Raw genomic sequence first — 14670 nt, 5'->3', positions numbered from 1 at the left:
AATTGCGATGTTTGGCTGACATGTAAAGACTTCGAACCTAAAGTAGTCCGTATCTCAACCATGCATGATAGTGAGGTAAGAGTGCATTGTAAGCGGAGGGTTTGAGGCTCTGCCATATTCTGTATTCCGTATTCCCTTCAGGCATAATGTGTTCTTAAATGAAAGGGCCTAGTAAGCTATTATCGAAAGGATTTTTAGTGTTTATGAGGAACTTTGAACAGAAAAGCATAAGTTAGCGAAACTCCATCATAGTGCGTTAGCACGTAAGGTTAACAAGTAAATATATTAAATTTACACTGTTGAATCATATTGCCATCAGCCTCATTGATGAGCGTAAGAAGTTGGAGAACGGTGTTATTTACGAACGGGATGTTCTGAATAAGTAGTTTATCAAAACTCGAAGCCAGCTCAACGATTTGGGCTTTTCTCTCGTATGTTACTGATCCGTTCATGCTATGTAAATGGTAGTGTCGAATGTTTAAGGCACGTGCTGACAGGCTGGCTGGCTCTTTTCAAATGCAGATAACACACATTTTGTGTTGCCGGTTGAGACAAGCTTCAAGTCGTTTTGTTGAAACGTTTCACATGAAAACCTGAAAGGTAGTTCCATAACAGTTGGAAAAGGGAAGGGATATATTAAGGAATTTTGAAATATACATTTTTCTGACGCACTATAGCGTCACCAAAGTCTCCATCTCTTGGGTTCCTTGAGAATCGCAGTACAGCTTTACCGTTGCTTTGGGAGTAGAATACTCGGATTTCATTTTCCTCTTCTCGCTTTTGTTAGTTGTTCATGGTACTCGAAGGATAAAGTCCTGGTAGACGTGTCTAAGTCGTTCGGGTACCATGGAGGATAAAGTCCTGATAGACGTTTCAAAATCTGTATATTTGGTTCATGATTTTTTATATACATACTACTAGAATACCATCTCCTGGACGCTGACTGACTGACAGCGTAACTGTCATGTGGTGTGACAGAAATGGCTGGACCATTGAGATTCGTTTCCTTCCGTGCCATTTTGTTCTGTGCCGGATGGTTGGTTGTATTTTTGCTGGTCGTATTCGAAGGAAACATGAACTCGCTCGAGGGCAACGTGAAGTGAGTGGACTTCAGATTGAACGGGGATGTTACTAGTGGACGCCGTTGGTTTCGTTTCTCAGGACGTTGATTTTTGGTCGGTTGTAGGGTTCGGTGAAGCTAGTCATTTGTTCGTTTTGGTTTGTTTCAGGGTGAAGAAAGCTTTAAGATGGGTTGCTAGCGGGGAATGAAGGAATGAAAGGTGGATTACCTAGTGATGGCTGGCGTAGAAAAATGTGAGACTATTTTCTTCTTGCCCTAGAGGGTAAATATTTCGTGTCTTGTTAGATGGTTTACATTATTACTGTTGGATCATTTTTTTTCCTGTTTTTTCATGGTTTGCGACAAATTTCTGCTGCGTTTTTTGTTCATATTTTGTATTACGTTTGTTTTATAGAAACTTTTAGCCTACTGGCCTCATTCTTTTCAAACTTAACTCCAACAAGGCTTTGAATGGTGATATTTTTGACTCTGTAAAGTTGTATTACACAACTTTTGGATGCTAGTAGCTTGAAGAGAATTGTAAGTGTGATGTAAAGAATGATCAAATTTGTAACTTTTTCTTCAGGAGGGACGGCTTTGCCGTATTGCTTAAAAAAATTGCAATTTAAAAAAAAGACATACAATGATGTTCCTGTGTGCACTTATGAGCGACCACAACGCCTTCCGTTCGCAGGTCATGCGTTTCTATGTCATTCTGTTTTGAGGTATGCACACTCCCAGTCAGGCAGTGTAGCCTAAGATCTTTCGATTCGCCTGGTGAAACTATTTGCTTTTAGAATTTACTACACGGCGCTAGGTTTACTGATATGTACAAAAAACGTTTGAGTTAGTTCGTTCACCTGTAAAAAGGGTGACAAAATATGTAAGGGCGTGTCTTAACGACAGCTCACTGCAAAAGGATTTGTGTCGTCTTTTCTCTATTTTCTTTCGCAGCATGTGCTTGTGTTGACGATGGTTTTAGACATTGCTTCGATAAAAGAACACCCTTTCTCTCATGTATTAGGGATATGTATGGGTGCGTTGTTGCGTGAATGTTATTATCATTTTTAGAATGTATAAGAAAGAACCCGCCACGAACATGCAGAATCGTGTGGTACGACCGACCTATTTTGTTGTTTAACATGAGGGATCTAATTTTGGTATCCTTAGGACAAAACCTTTACTGACCAACTTCTAACTGATACGAAGCCCAAGGTTTGATTGCACAGGTGTGCGTTTTATGTAGCAAAGCCCATACCTAGGAGATGGTGGCAAAACTTGCTGAACTCTGGTTTTTTTGCTGGGAAACTTTGATGTCGGTTGTTTTTGTATTGGAAACTGTTTCTGCTGTTGTTTTACAGCACCCTCCGAACTCCAAATCACAACACAAGAGAGGTTTGAGAATGGATGGGTTGGAAAGTACCCTCGAAAACACTCGAAAAACTCCAATTAAATGGTCTCGACCATTTGAAAGGCGTGATATATTTATGAACAAAGATCGTACAAAATAATTGACACATGGTTGAAATAATAAAGATGGGCCGCATTTGGATGCAGTTTCATTAAGCTATGATATTCAGGCAAACCATGTGTTGTTAAAAGTAATAGATTGACGAGTTTTGTTGAACACTATATGTAACATTTAATCGCAAGAAAGAGCAGTTCGTACTTATTAATGAACGATTTTTAAATATAACAATAATACTGCATTTGCGAGAATGTCTGCACGAAATGGTAATTCTTTGGAATAAAAAACGATGATCCTTTTATCAAGATCATCGTAAACTAGAAATAGGGCCGTGAACAACTTTATCATAATCTCGATGCCAGATAAAACATGAAACGCATAGAGAAGATTGCACATGCAATCCATTTTGCAACGCTGAGTGGATTGTTGGATGTCTCGTCGGTAGTAGTCGTTAAAAAATCGTTCCATCTACTCACAATTGCAACGCTTGAATGAACGGGCTTCAGAAAAGCTTCGGTGGCATATATGAAGCGAAGGAAGCGTAATCACATTCAAGCCATAAATTATAATTCGCACGGTAGAGTCTAATAAATATTTTCTCTGCATATCTAATGCCATAACCAACGGCGATGGTTGAGATTGCCCAGCGGAAGAGTTTGTGTTACGCCGTACCATGCAGGATTGGAAAAACGAGTTAACGAAGCTAGTTTTGTCGTTGTTTTCCGTGTCGATTCTACATGGGGGACAGAGTCTGCAACGGATGTGTGCAAAATGGCTAAAACTATCCTATGTTGATAAGCTCTTGCAGTAGATGGCGAACGCAAGCCAATTTTACTCGATTACACATCGTCTTACAACCATCGTGTCTCTAGGACGGAAACTGATCGCAATGCTTTGAGGGTGCTTTCTCCTTCCAATAAGCCAAACTTTTTGGCGTCTGAGTTAGTGGGTGATACTGTTAGATGGGTGTGTTCACCCATCCTGGTATTTCCTACGAACGGTATGACTCATAACGGACACATTCTAGTGCATGTTTTTGGATAGCTAGGGACATTACCGGATTTTCTGAATAAATGACGTGATGTTCAGGGCAGTGGCGACTGATGACAGAATAAAAACTGTCCAAAACAGAGATTTGTTCTTGTGCAAGGCTGACAATTTTCGTTAAGTAAAATCGATATGCAAAATCGTTTCCTTGTATGGTCCATGAAACAAATGTGAAGTCATTTCATTTTTTGGGATTTCCCTTTGGTTACGTTTGTTACGAGAACAGCAGAACAAAGTGTCTATAGATAATCGCGAGGTGGAATGTAGTTAGCAGATGGTAGATCTGTAAATGGTTCGATGTTTTGTGTCTGAACACCGTTGAATTCGGTCACGTTCATTGAATGCAGATGAATTGGTTTAGGAGAGAAAGGTCAATATAGATACCCTGGACCTCATGGACGAGTAAAGACATTCTCTAAAGAACAACGAGAAGGAACAAGTGAATTGCGTTAAATCCCAAATGTACTGGGCTTTTACGTAGCCTTACTGTCAGTGCCATACTGAAGCGTAACATCATGCTGGAGAAACGATTGTATGCAGAACGTCAATTTTCGTTGCAGGTAATAGGCATGTGGTGAAAATATACCACGTGTTAACCGGGAAAATCATATTTAATTCGTTACGTGTTTTTGTGTTTGGCTATCAAGCTGCAGCAAAAGAACAAGGTTCCGAAAGAATCGTTCAAAGTTTGATTGGAACGCATGTGCCAAACCTGAGTCTGGGCGTTAACGAGTATGTGATTGTTATCTCTCCAAGTGCGTCTGGTAAGGAAACTTACACACGTACAAAAATGGAATAGCCTTCGAATGCAAGATCGACGAAACACCTAACTGCTTTAAGGGGTCTGATTAGGTTAAACATTTGTTTCGTGCGTTTGCGAAACAATGTTTAACTATCAAGCGATTTGCAGGCAAACGGTTCGTTCTTAAACGATAATTTCGTTTTGAATAAAACTTATTATACTTGGACCGTTGGTTCGGTCGAAACGGTTGGCTCGGTAGGAATGATAGGCTCGGTCGGGGACCGGTCCGTACGATTGGAAACAGTGTTGCGACTAGTGTTGGCTAAAGTAGCACAATTCAGTGTGCTGTGCGCACAAGCACTTTCCCTAAGTGTGCTGTGCGTACTGTATGCACAGTGCGCACTTCGAACCACTGCGAAAGTGCTAGCACTTTCGCACAGTGCGGCTGTGCTAGCACAGTGCTAGCACTTTCGCACAGTGCGCTCACTGAGCACTGTGCGGATGTACTAGCACAGTGCTAGCACTTTTCGCACAATGCGCACATTTCGCACAGTGCGCTCTCTCAGCACAGTGCGTTCTCTCAGCACAGTGCGTTCTTTTAGTAAGTCTGCATGCAGTGTGTGTCTTGCCTTGAAGTGTGTTCAGAGAGCGTACTGTGTGAAGAGTGCGCACTATGCGAAAAGTGTGCTCAGAGAGCGCACTGTGCATAGTGTGCGCATTGTGCGAAAAGTGCTAGCACTTCCGCACTATGCTAGCACTTCCGCACTGTGCTAGCACAATTCGCACTTCAAGCACTGTGCTGTACTGTGCGCACAGTATCACTTTACCCAACACTAGTTGCGACCAGTAGCATTCATGTATGAAGCTTGGTATTACAATTTCTTCGGTTTGCCTTACATGAAGTGCAGTCTCGACTAATATATAAGATAGCCTTAAAATGTAAGATCAAAAATCGCGGACATTATTTTTCTTTGACTTCAACCCTGTTCGGGTACTACCGACCGAGATTGTTCAACTAGTTCATCACCACTCTTCTTGTTTAGCAGTTCATTGGAAAATATCTCATACCCCCCTCTAGCTCGACATATTCTGCAGATACAGTACAGACCTTCTACCGAACCTACCAATCCGACCAGTTCCGTTTTATTCCGTTCCTTTTTTTAATTTTTCTCAACACTTATTTAAACCCAGGACGGAGGTTTTGTTATACGGAGGCCGCGAGTGTTATAAACGTGTTTCAATTAATGATTTAATGTTCTCACATTTATCAGTTGTATCTGCTAATATAATATACGATAATATCTTATTGTGGGGCGATCTCTATAGTCTAAACTCATACAACTTAACATCATGCCCGTCGTGGGTTAAAGTTTCTCATGGCCCGTCTCCTCGTAGTAAGGACAGACTATCTGGCTGTGTGGTTCTGAATAAGTCTCGAAACTCTGTATAGGCTGCCATGGCTGCGTACGTCGTTACGACAAATAGAAGACGATAAAGAATATTTTACTCAACATGCTGCATGTTATAAAAAAATATATTCAAAATAGTAATTAGGCACCGCAAAGATTATAGTAAAAGTTGACAAATAGAACAAATGTGTATTTGTTTAATCGTTATCGAAAAACAAAACATGAAACAGACAAATATAATAGAAAAGCTCATCATTTTTAATTCGTTTACGAAATTGAACAAAATATTAAAGATAAATATTGAATCAGGCAAATCGCTACAAAGCAAGCACCGGAAAACGTGTTGCTTCCATAGGGTGGATAAAAATGCATCTCATTATTTAAGAATTATTTTTCTTCATTCCAGTACCACAAGAAATTAGCGGAAATTATTATGCTAAACATCTCATTCATTATCCTGCTCGATTGTTTTGTGGTATGAATCGGGGGAAGATACACCATTTGGTTTGCTGCCTTGTTGGATAGACTATGTAGTCGCGGGGATTCGCTCAGTTCGTGGTGTAGGATTTGGTGGCATTGAAAGGAAAGGAAAAAAAAGAGCATAACATATTTTTCCCATTAATCATCGCTGTATATCGGTGTTTTCACCATTTAGTTGCTTTCGTCCCTTCATTGCATCAGCGGGTTTTTACTATTTACCGTTTCACTATTCCCGTGACACTGACATTTGTACGCAATCCAACCGTGGGAGGAACAGATAAATCGTCTAGCTACATGTTATCAACTGGTGGAAGGATGGTTTTTGGTTAGCTGAGGAGGTACAGCATCAGTAGGGCCGTGCTGGAAATACTTCGTTATTTATGAGTGGTAATTGCTAAACCATGACGACAGAATGGAATGCCAATTTCGGTTTGACGCCTTTCCGTTCCTCTCATTGTGGAGAGTGCGGTTTGTTTGTGTGCATTTTCTTATTTGATAATTGTGGTTTTGTTAAACAAACCAATCTGATAAAACATCAGATCATGTTGAACTGGTAGCTGTATAGGTAGATAAAAGGTCGTTGCACAATTATTGCATTAAAAATAACTACACACCACAAAAAAATCGAATTATAACCAAATAATTAAAAAATAAAGGGTATACGTGTAAATAATTTTGTGTATGGAACCATATTTGGGTAATGATTGTAATATTCGATGGAAAAGAAGGAAAGAAAGAGCATCATTGTTATTTATTATGTTTGCATTAATTTATTATGTAACCTTAAATAATCAAAAGTGTGTTCTGCAAACCTATTTTATCATTATTTTCGCAGCAATTATAATAAATTCATATTATGTGTTAGTTGTACAAAATAAATATAGATGCTACAATATATAGTATACCGAACAGGCGTAGTATTGGAAGATACCAGTATCCATAGCTTTATATGCAACTGAAACGTGCAAATTCCCTGTCGTACCATTAGCCACAGAAACAACATTATGATGTCTGGCTGACCACAAATCGATCGACTGTTCGATCCAATGTGTAATCAGCCATGGTAAAAGCGGTTGTGGTAGTATTTACTCATGGCACCGTTTAAGTAGTGCAGTGCGCATAACCGTGGTTCACCACAGCTAATTGCGTGCCCTTAGTGTATATGTATCTGTATCTGTAGGTAATCGTTCTTTAAAGTCGTTTCACTAGAACAACGCGAAGAAAGTGCCATAAGGACGATAGGATGAACCGAGTTTATCGTGTGTGAATGTAGGTCAAATTTTGATTATTGAAACGAAAATTACCATAACTTTGTTTTCATGTTTATCCTGAATTGCCTGGTGCCGGCGTGTAGAGAGCATCCGGTAGACGTGACAAAAAGTACATATACAATACAGTTTTCAATCGCATTTCACCTCAATGATTATCTGAAGTTATTTGGTCTGAAAAATGAAGCGATTTCGTTCGAAATGTATTCGGCTTACAGTTTGGGAATGGGTTGGTTGGTTAATTTGTCACATGAAAACAACAAAATCCGTTCTGATTGTGCCAGTGATAAATCGTAGTGGAAAAATCATCATATCGGTGTGTTTGTGCATATGTATGTATCTGTGCAAAATGATGAATTTATTTCTACCTGAAAAGTACGCTTGATTTGAGGGAATGCTAATTTATTCAGCCGCACAAGAATACAATTTATAGGCAACAATCAACATGCGGGGAATTGCAGTTTGTAGTGTAATGTGTTATGTGCGAGTGCGAGCGTAACAAATGGGAACTGCGGATTAATTATATTGATAGAGAAGTTTCCGAAATCGCTTCGAGCTCATCTGTTAAACGAATCTATTATTGTACTATTTTCCTGAATGAATGGTTTTGCGTTGAGAAGAAAATTGAGGTGTTATTTAGTTGCGTTTGTGTCGTATTTGTTCTTTGGAATTAATGAATTTACATGTTAAGGCACTTTGAGTGGCTATTAGCATATTGTATTGTTTAAGTGTATAGCGACCAAACTTAAATAACGATTTAAAATGGAAGTTAATGCTTAATTTAACAATTAACAGTAACAGGACAATAAAGTCCATCCTTTCTTTGATACAGTTTCTTACTACAAACTATGCTATCTTGAATAGGAGTTCATATGTGTACCTGTTTGCTTCGGTATGACAGAGATGACAACTAGGTTGCTTCCACTAATCTAACTATACGCTTGCTACGCAAAGTGTTAGACATTGACGTCTGCTGCTAAGCGCCAGGAAGGTTCATAGGGGATCTAAAGTGAGCGAAATGCTCCGAAGCAACTGAGTGTGCGGTACCGAGATTGAATTAAGTTTTAATTAAAACTTTAATGTAATTATCGGATTAAATGGGTTTCAGTGCGAGCTGTTTTCGATCCCATCGAGAGACAGAGAGAACGCGCGTGGTAGTCGAGCAGCGCGTTTGTCGCGTTTTGTAGCAATCTCGTCCTATTCCCGTTCGAGCTGTTGGCGCGAATGCTCCAAGGTTGCGTTGTTGACCGCTGGGACGCCAAACTAGCCGTCCGGCAGGATATGAATGTGCAAGCGTTACCTTCATGCGCTGCAAAGGGCCATCTGATAGCGTCGTTAGATAGTGCCGTATTGCTGTAGTAGGACCGCCGTTTCGCTCGACAAAATGGTACTGCCTCATGGTGCGCATTCATTTCTATTGCTTTAGTTGGTACGAGTGTCGCGAAGGAGTGTTTTATATTTTCGTATCACGGGTCGTTTCGTTTGCCGTGTCCCAATTTCATTGTACGAATTCCCGAGATGTGAGGCGTTTCCTCTCGGTGATAAAGTGTGTGTAGCTGCGAGAGTGAACGAAGCACAAGTGCGCTCTTGAATAGTCGTGTGTTAACATGTGATAAATTATTATTCGTTGCTCAAAAGTTTCGTCTCATTTCGATGACATTCTGCACGGACACGTTTGCATGACGATGCACTCCCCTGCACCGCATTTCAGGGAAAATGGAACATAGAGAGCTGAGGGAATGCGTGTTTAGTTGTCGCTTTGTTTAAAAAAATATTGGTAACATGCAGTGCACATTTACTCGCGGTGTGAATAATTTGTGAGTGGGTTTGGTACAGTTTTTTCATACATGTTCATGTTAATTTGATAAGTTATTTTGCAGATTTTTTTTTATTGCGTAGAGAAAGTAGAACATTTCATGCCAAATAAAAATAAGTACCTTAACGTAAAGGCTTTGTCTTTGTTAAATGTGTGGTCACATTGGCTGTGATTTATCTAAATTGTATCTTTAGAGTGTGTTAAAGTGGAATCTAGATATACTCAGATTGGTTATTGCACATATCGATCAACTAGCCCGCAATACTTAGGGAAATTGATAATATATGATTAAAAATGGTTCTGTGTAATATAAAATTAATTAGAGCGAGAGTAACCGCAGTCATATGTACTTAATTCAACTTATGATGAAATGTTGCACAGAACTAGTCTCTGTAGCAAACGGGTGCACACATTTGGCGTAAATATATGTTGTTGTTTTTCCTTCTCTGTGGAAAAGAGAATGAGAGCTATAGCAATACGAACCAGAGCCACTCGGTAGGTTGGAATTGAACTAGGTCATCTGCTCGAACACACAGTATTGTGGTGAATTCGAGTAGTGCAATAGAGTGCTTGTCATGGGAATTGCTGTCGGCACATGAATCCTTCGCACTATTCATTGGAAGGTAATGTAGTAAGAATGTAGAGTTAAGAGGATAGGAAAGGTCGAAGCACGGTTCATTGACTGTTCTGTAATTGAGGTAAACCCAATGAGGTTAGTAGTCTCTCTGCCTTTGCGGACGTTTGCAGTGCTTGCAACGTGACATTGGATATGAAAAATAAATTTCAGCAAAGCTAAGGTTTTTCCTAAAACTAAGGTTATTTTATACCATTCTCAACAAGAACGCGAAAGTTACAAGAATACAAATATATTATATGGGTGATAACCGTAGTACATTCGTAAACTCTCACGACTTAACTACATGCCCGGCGTGGGTAGTATTACATGATACGAAAATGACGAAACTTTGATAAAAAAGTTTAAAAGATAAATAAATAAATACAATGGATATGTTTATCCACTATTTTTTTAACCGCAGTTCAGTAAATTGTATCGCCCGAAAGTTCAGTAATCGTTTCAGTTAACTATTTTTACTGAACCATTCAGTAATCTTTGATGCTGACCGAAAGCTCGTTTACTGTAATCACAATAAAGCCATCCTAATATTACTGATTGTTCAGTAATTGATAGCGATTGTTGACGAAAAGATGACGAAAAAGTCGTTCAAATTGAGGTTTATATTGCTGCGCAGAAAGGCAGTGCGTTCAGCTCATGTTCATTCATGTTTCTTAGTGTTTGATACAGTTTTAAACTGTATTATGCCGTAACAATGATTTGATGATTCTGTAAGTACTCACAGTCACAACGAAATTTCATCAAGAGCAGTAGATTGTAGCAAAGATTCTACACAACAACATGGCTGCCAATTCTTTAAAATTAATTCAGCAAGCTCAGATAATATTTTATCAGAATTCTTACCTGTATATCTGTCGGGGTACCTGTAAGCACTTACCTAATCAACTGTTTGCACATCAGGAGCAAGAGGGTTATCGTGTTAGGCTTGTTTTGAGTTTTTTGAGGATTTCTTAAATTTGCATAAATTGTTTTATTGAAAATCAGCACAAAAAATTACATTAATGCATAAATTGAGCAGAACTATGTATTACTGAATAGCTCTCAGTATTTTTTTTACTGAACTAATCTTAGAAAATTTGCTTTTTATAACGTGTATCCCTTTGAACTAGTTTTTCGTATAATGCGATAATTCAATCCAAAAATAACTTCTATTCTAATTTATGCCAGAAAGTAAACATTTCAGCATGTCAGTTGAACAATACTGTGTACAAACAAAGATACATTACAAAATCGTTTATTTTCTTGCAAATTCACAGAAAAACAATTAAAAAATGATTATAATTCGTTTCCCTGATCCAAACGAACGGCTTCCCACATCCAATCGGTGAATGCGTGTCATTTTAAGTTAAAAAATCTAAGCTGTCAAACCGTATGTCTCAGGGGTGCAATTACGCGCTCGAGAAAATATGCCGCAATCTTGCGTTCAAAATACGCTGACTCGAGTATCGTCAACGTATTCAAGTTTTCCATGCTTCTGATGATAGACTTGATTTAGCTTTTGATGCATGCTATTTTTAGTCGAATAAGTTTGAACAGCTCAATTACTCATCTCAATTTTGAATTGGGGTATATTTTAAATTTGAACATGATATGTCATACTACGGTCTGCGAAAGGGTGTTCTGGTTCATAAGTATCAGGCCCATCAAATCAGTCACGTCCGATCTGTCTGATACACGCGCCGCCTCTCGCTGTCGATTCGTTTCTCAATAAAAAAATGCATTATTTTTTCAATTTATTTTATGTAGGTAATATTTAGCACCTTTATGTTCTGCTATAATATTTTATGTTAATAAACATGTTTTAAGTGCGATTTTTTCCTCCTATTTTTCAGAAATTTATTTGGATTGGGCACGATAATTGAAACGTTATGTAGAGGTATGTATTGTTGGTTGTTGGTCATTAAAATTATGTAAGTTGACAGAACATAGATAGCGAAACTATTTTGTTTGAACTAAAAAGTTGGATGTTACTTGAGTGGTTTCAGTTGTAGCTTTTTAATAAGATGTTGATATTTTTGTTTTAAATTAAACAATCCATAGTATAAAGATGCATTAAACTAGATATTTCAGATTGTTTTGTAAAAAAAAGAGCAATAATGAGAACAAAATAATAGTACGTTGCTACTCGAAATCACTGTTTTGGTTGCAGACCGTAGTTCACGCTTATCTTTTAAAAAGGACACATAATTGCTTGATTCTCTGCTCTGTTCTGGCTAGCTTAATGGCGATATGTATTCTTGTGGTGGTGTGGTTGGTTGATCGGCGTCCAGTGGAAATGTTGCTGATGATTAATTAATTTCTTCCTCAAAATTTAACGGCAGTTAAATTATTCTAATGAACGACAAACCAGTCAGCCAACCATTTGTACAATGAACACTTATTAGTACACAAACGCGCGTATCGGACATATCTGCGCCTGTTCTCTCCACCACCGTGAAGCAAGTCTGGTATGGAGTTAATGATAATCCTAAATCCCCTTCAATAATCCACCAATTTGGTATCAGCCATCCAGCGCAGACCACACTCGTGCGGACATTCTTGTTGCATGGACCGACCATAATGAGGCTGTGGCGTTATAAATATATTATTCTCAAGCATTAAACAACTTCATTCGACCGGAGACATAGGTGTCGTAGCTATGTACACATCCTGCCGGAACCTATCAGTGTACACCGGGCAGTAAACACAACGATGGCGACACAGTGTCGCGGGAGACGGGTATTGAATGGGTAGTCAGTATAATACAGGCAGGCGTTAGCAGGATGCGTGTTGACCACCACCGTGGCCGTGATGTCACTCTGTTCAAATACAGAATAGGCGGTGCACGCCAACTGCGTGGTCGCTAACACTGCCATATAGAATGGATGGAAGCCCTCGGGTGGACACGCGATTGAGGTGTGAAGGAAACTAATCCGCTTGCAAAAGAACCCCGGCCATCGGTGACCCGTCGCTCATCTCGCACAGAATTGTGCATGAACGGCTTGGCCGTAGGCTAATGTTTGAATATTGATTGTTAATTAAATCGGAATAATGATTTATAGCAGTATGCCATCAGTGTGCACGACTTGTTCGGGTCGCTGCTGCTAGAATTTGCCACTAACAATCACACAACCTGACGGGCTTTTGCGTATGCATATTGGGGGATTTTGTGGTAGGCGTATATGAAGCGTGTGCATACACGCACAGACACACACAGTGTGTAAATGCTCCAGATGATTGGATGTATTGTCCTGATGGCACCGCCGATGACTTAGCTTTGCATAAATCTGCCAATTGTGCATTCGTCAGTCGGAGAACGTGTATAGATCGCTTTACCACCATGCTGCTAGATGACACAGAGTACGTGACACACGCAAAGCGCTCGAACGAGAATGATGAAGCCTTTCTTCTAAGCTCTGGTATTCGTCACTTGTCAATGGCAATTGCGCTCACGTTGAGTGTAAGATCGTCAGTGGGTAGACTTTTTTTTAGAAGCGACATTCTTTCTGAAACTCAGCTGTTCATGGTCGGAGAAACACAAGTTCACCTCATTTACTTTTGCTCAGTGTACGACGCATGCATGTTTGATTGAGAAGCATGTACTGTTAAAATTTAATGACGTAGAATATCCTCTTTAATACAAACAGTCAATAGTGGTGAAGTAGCTATCATATAAGTGTTTTAAAAATACCAAAGAAAAATATTTGAAGACAAGTTCAGATAAGAATATGATATTTTTGCTTTGTGGTAAGTCTCAGTGTAGGACGCATGCATGTTTGATTGAGAAGCATGTACTGTTAAAATTTAATGACGTAGAATATCCTCTTTAATACAAACAGTCAATAGTGCTGCAGTAGCTATCATATAAGTGTTTTAAAAATACCAAAGAAAAATATTGGAAGACAATTTCAGATAAGAATATGATATTTTTGCTTTCTGGTAAGTCTAGTCTGTGGGATCATCGTACTTGTGTGAATGTGAAAAGGGAACAATACAAGATAAATTGAATATCAACATGTAGAGGTTATCTTTGAAAAGCTACTATACGAATAGTTTTTTTTTACAATGAAAAGACTAATTATTATTTCTTCCTGGGCTATGCAATTTCGCAACAATAAATCTTGGGTTAAGTTGAATAGATGCAATCGGCTTGGTAGAAACATTCTTAATGTTTAATACATAATGAAATAATTATATGAATATTTGAATTTGATGGATTCAAAAGTCTTTAAAATTTTCTTTTGCGAATGTTCTTTGGGGCGAGAGCCAAAAAGAGTTAGATCGAATTAACGAACTGGTTAGAAACTTTTTTTATGTTCATTGAGCACATATAAATTTCCCGTTTGTTGTAAAGAGGAAAAAGAAGGAAAGCAACTATTTGTCACTGGAATTAACATTTCTACCCCAATGCAAGAGGTATTGCATCCCCATGTTTGTAACAAAAGCGGCAATTATACTTGTATTCCTTCATTCGAAATCCAAATCTGGCCTGCTAGAACGACAGAAACGGGGAAACCAACAACGGAGTACCAACTTGTGCACATAAATCGAATCAAATACTCGTTACAGATTGCAACCATATTGGCCAACGGGTTGCCTAGTTGTAGGTCGGTCGACTAGCCGAGGACAAGTGGCTTGGCGGGAGGTAGTTTCCTACATTTAAGTACTTCCTGCACCGTGTAGAGTAGAGGCGCGCTTGTTGGTGCTTTGGAATTGTTTCGAGAGGATTTTTTTGTTCCCAGTATTCCGTTTGCAGAGTTAGGTGGC

At 39.0% G+C, this 14670-nt stretch overlaps 1 protein-coding gene across 15 annotated transcripts in view; it reads left to right on the top strand.

Annotated features, from left to right (window-relative positions):
• LOC121597079 (tyrosine-protein phosphatase Lar) overlaps positions 1-14670 on the top strand; it is a 235062-nt gene that overhangs the window by 31707 nt on the left and 188685 nt on the right. For 12 of the 15 annotated variants that reach the window (XM_041922582.1, XM_041922581.1, XM_041922580.1 and 9 more), the window contains one exon: positions 11757-11800. The exons of the other annotated variants lie outside the window; for them this stretch is intronic. The gene's annotated coding sequence lies outside the window, so the exon portion shown is untranslated. The remainder of the gene's footprint in view (positions 1-11756; positions 11801-14670) is intronic. 15 annotated transcript variants of the gene reach the window in all.

This window comes from Anopheles merus, chromosome 3R (assembly GCF_017562075.2).
Source record: "Anopheles merus strain MAF chromosome 3R, AmerM5.1, whole genome shotgun sequence".
Taxonomy (NCBI): domain Eukaryota; kingdom Metazoa; phylum Arthropoda; class Insecta; order Diptera; family Culicidae; genus Anopheles; species Anopheles merus.
This window is presented reverse-complemented; position numbering and strand designations above follow the sequence as displayed.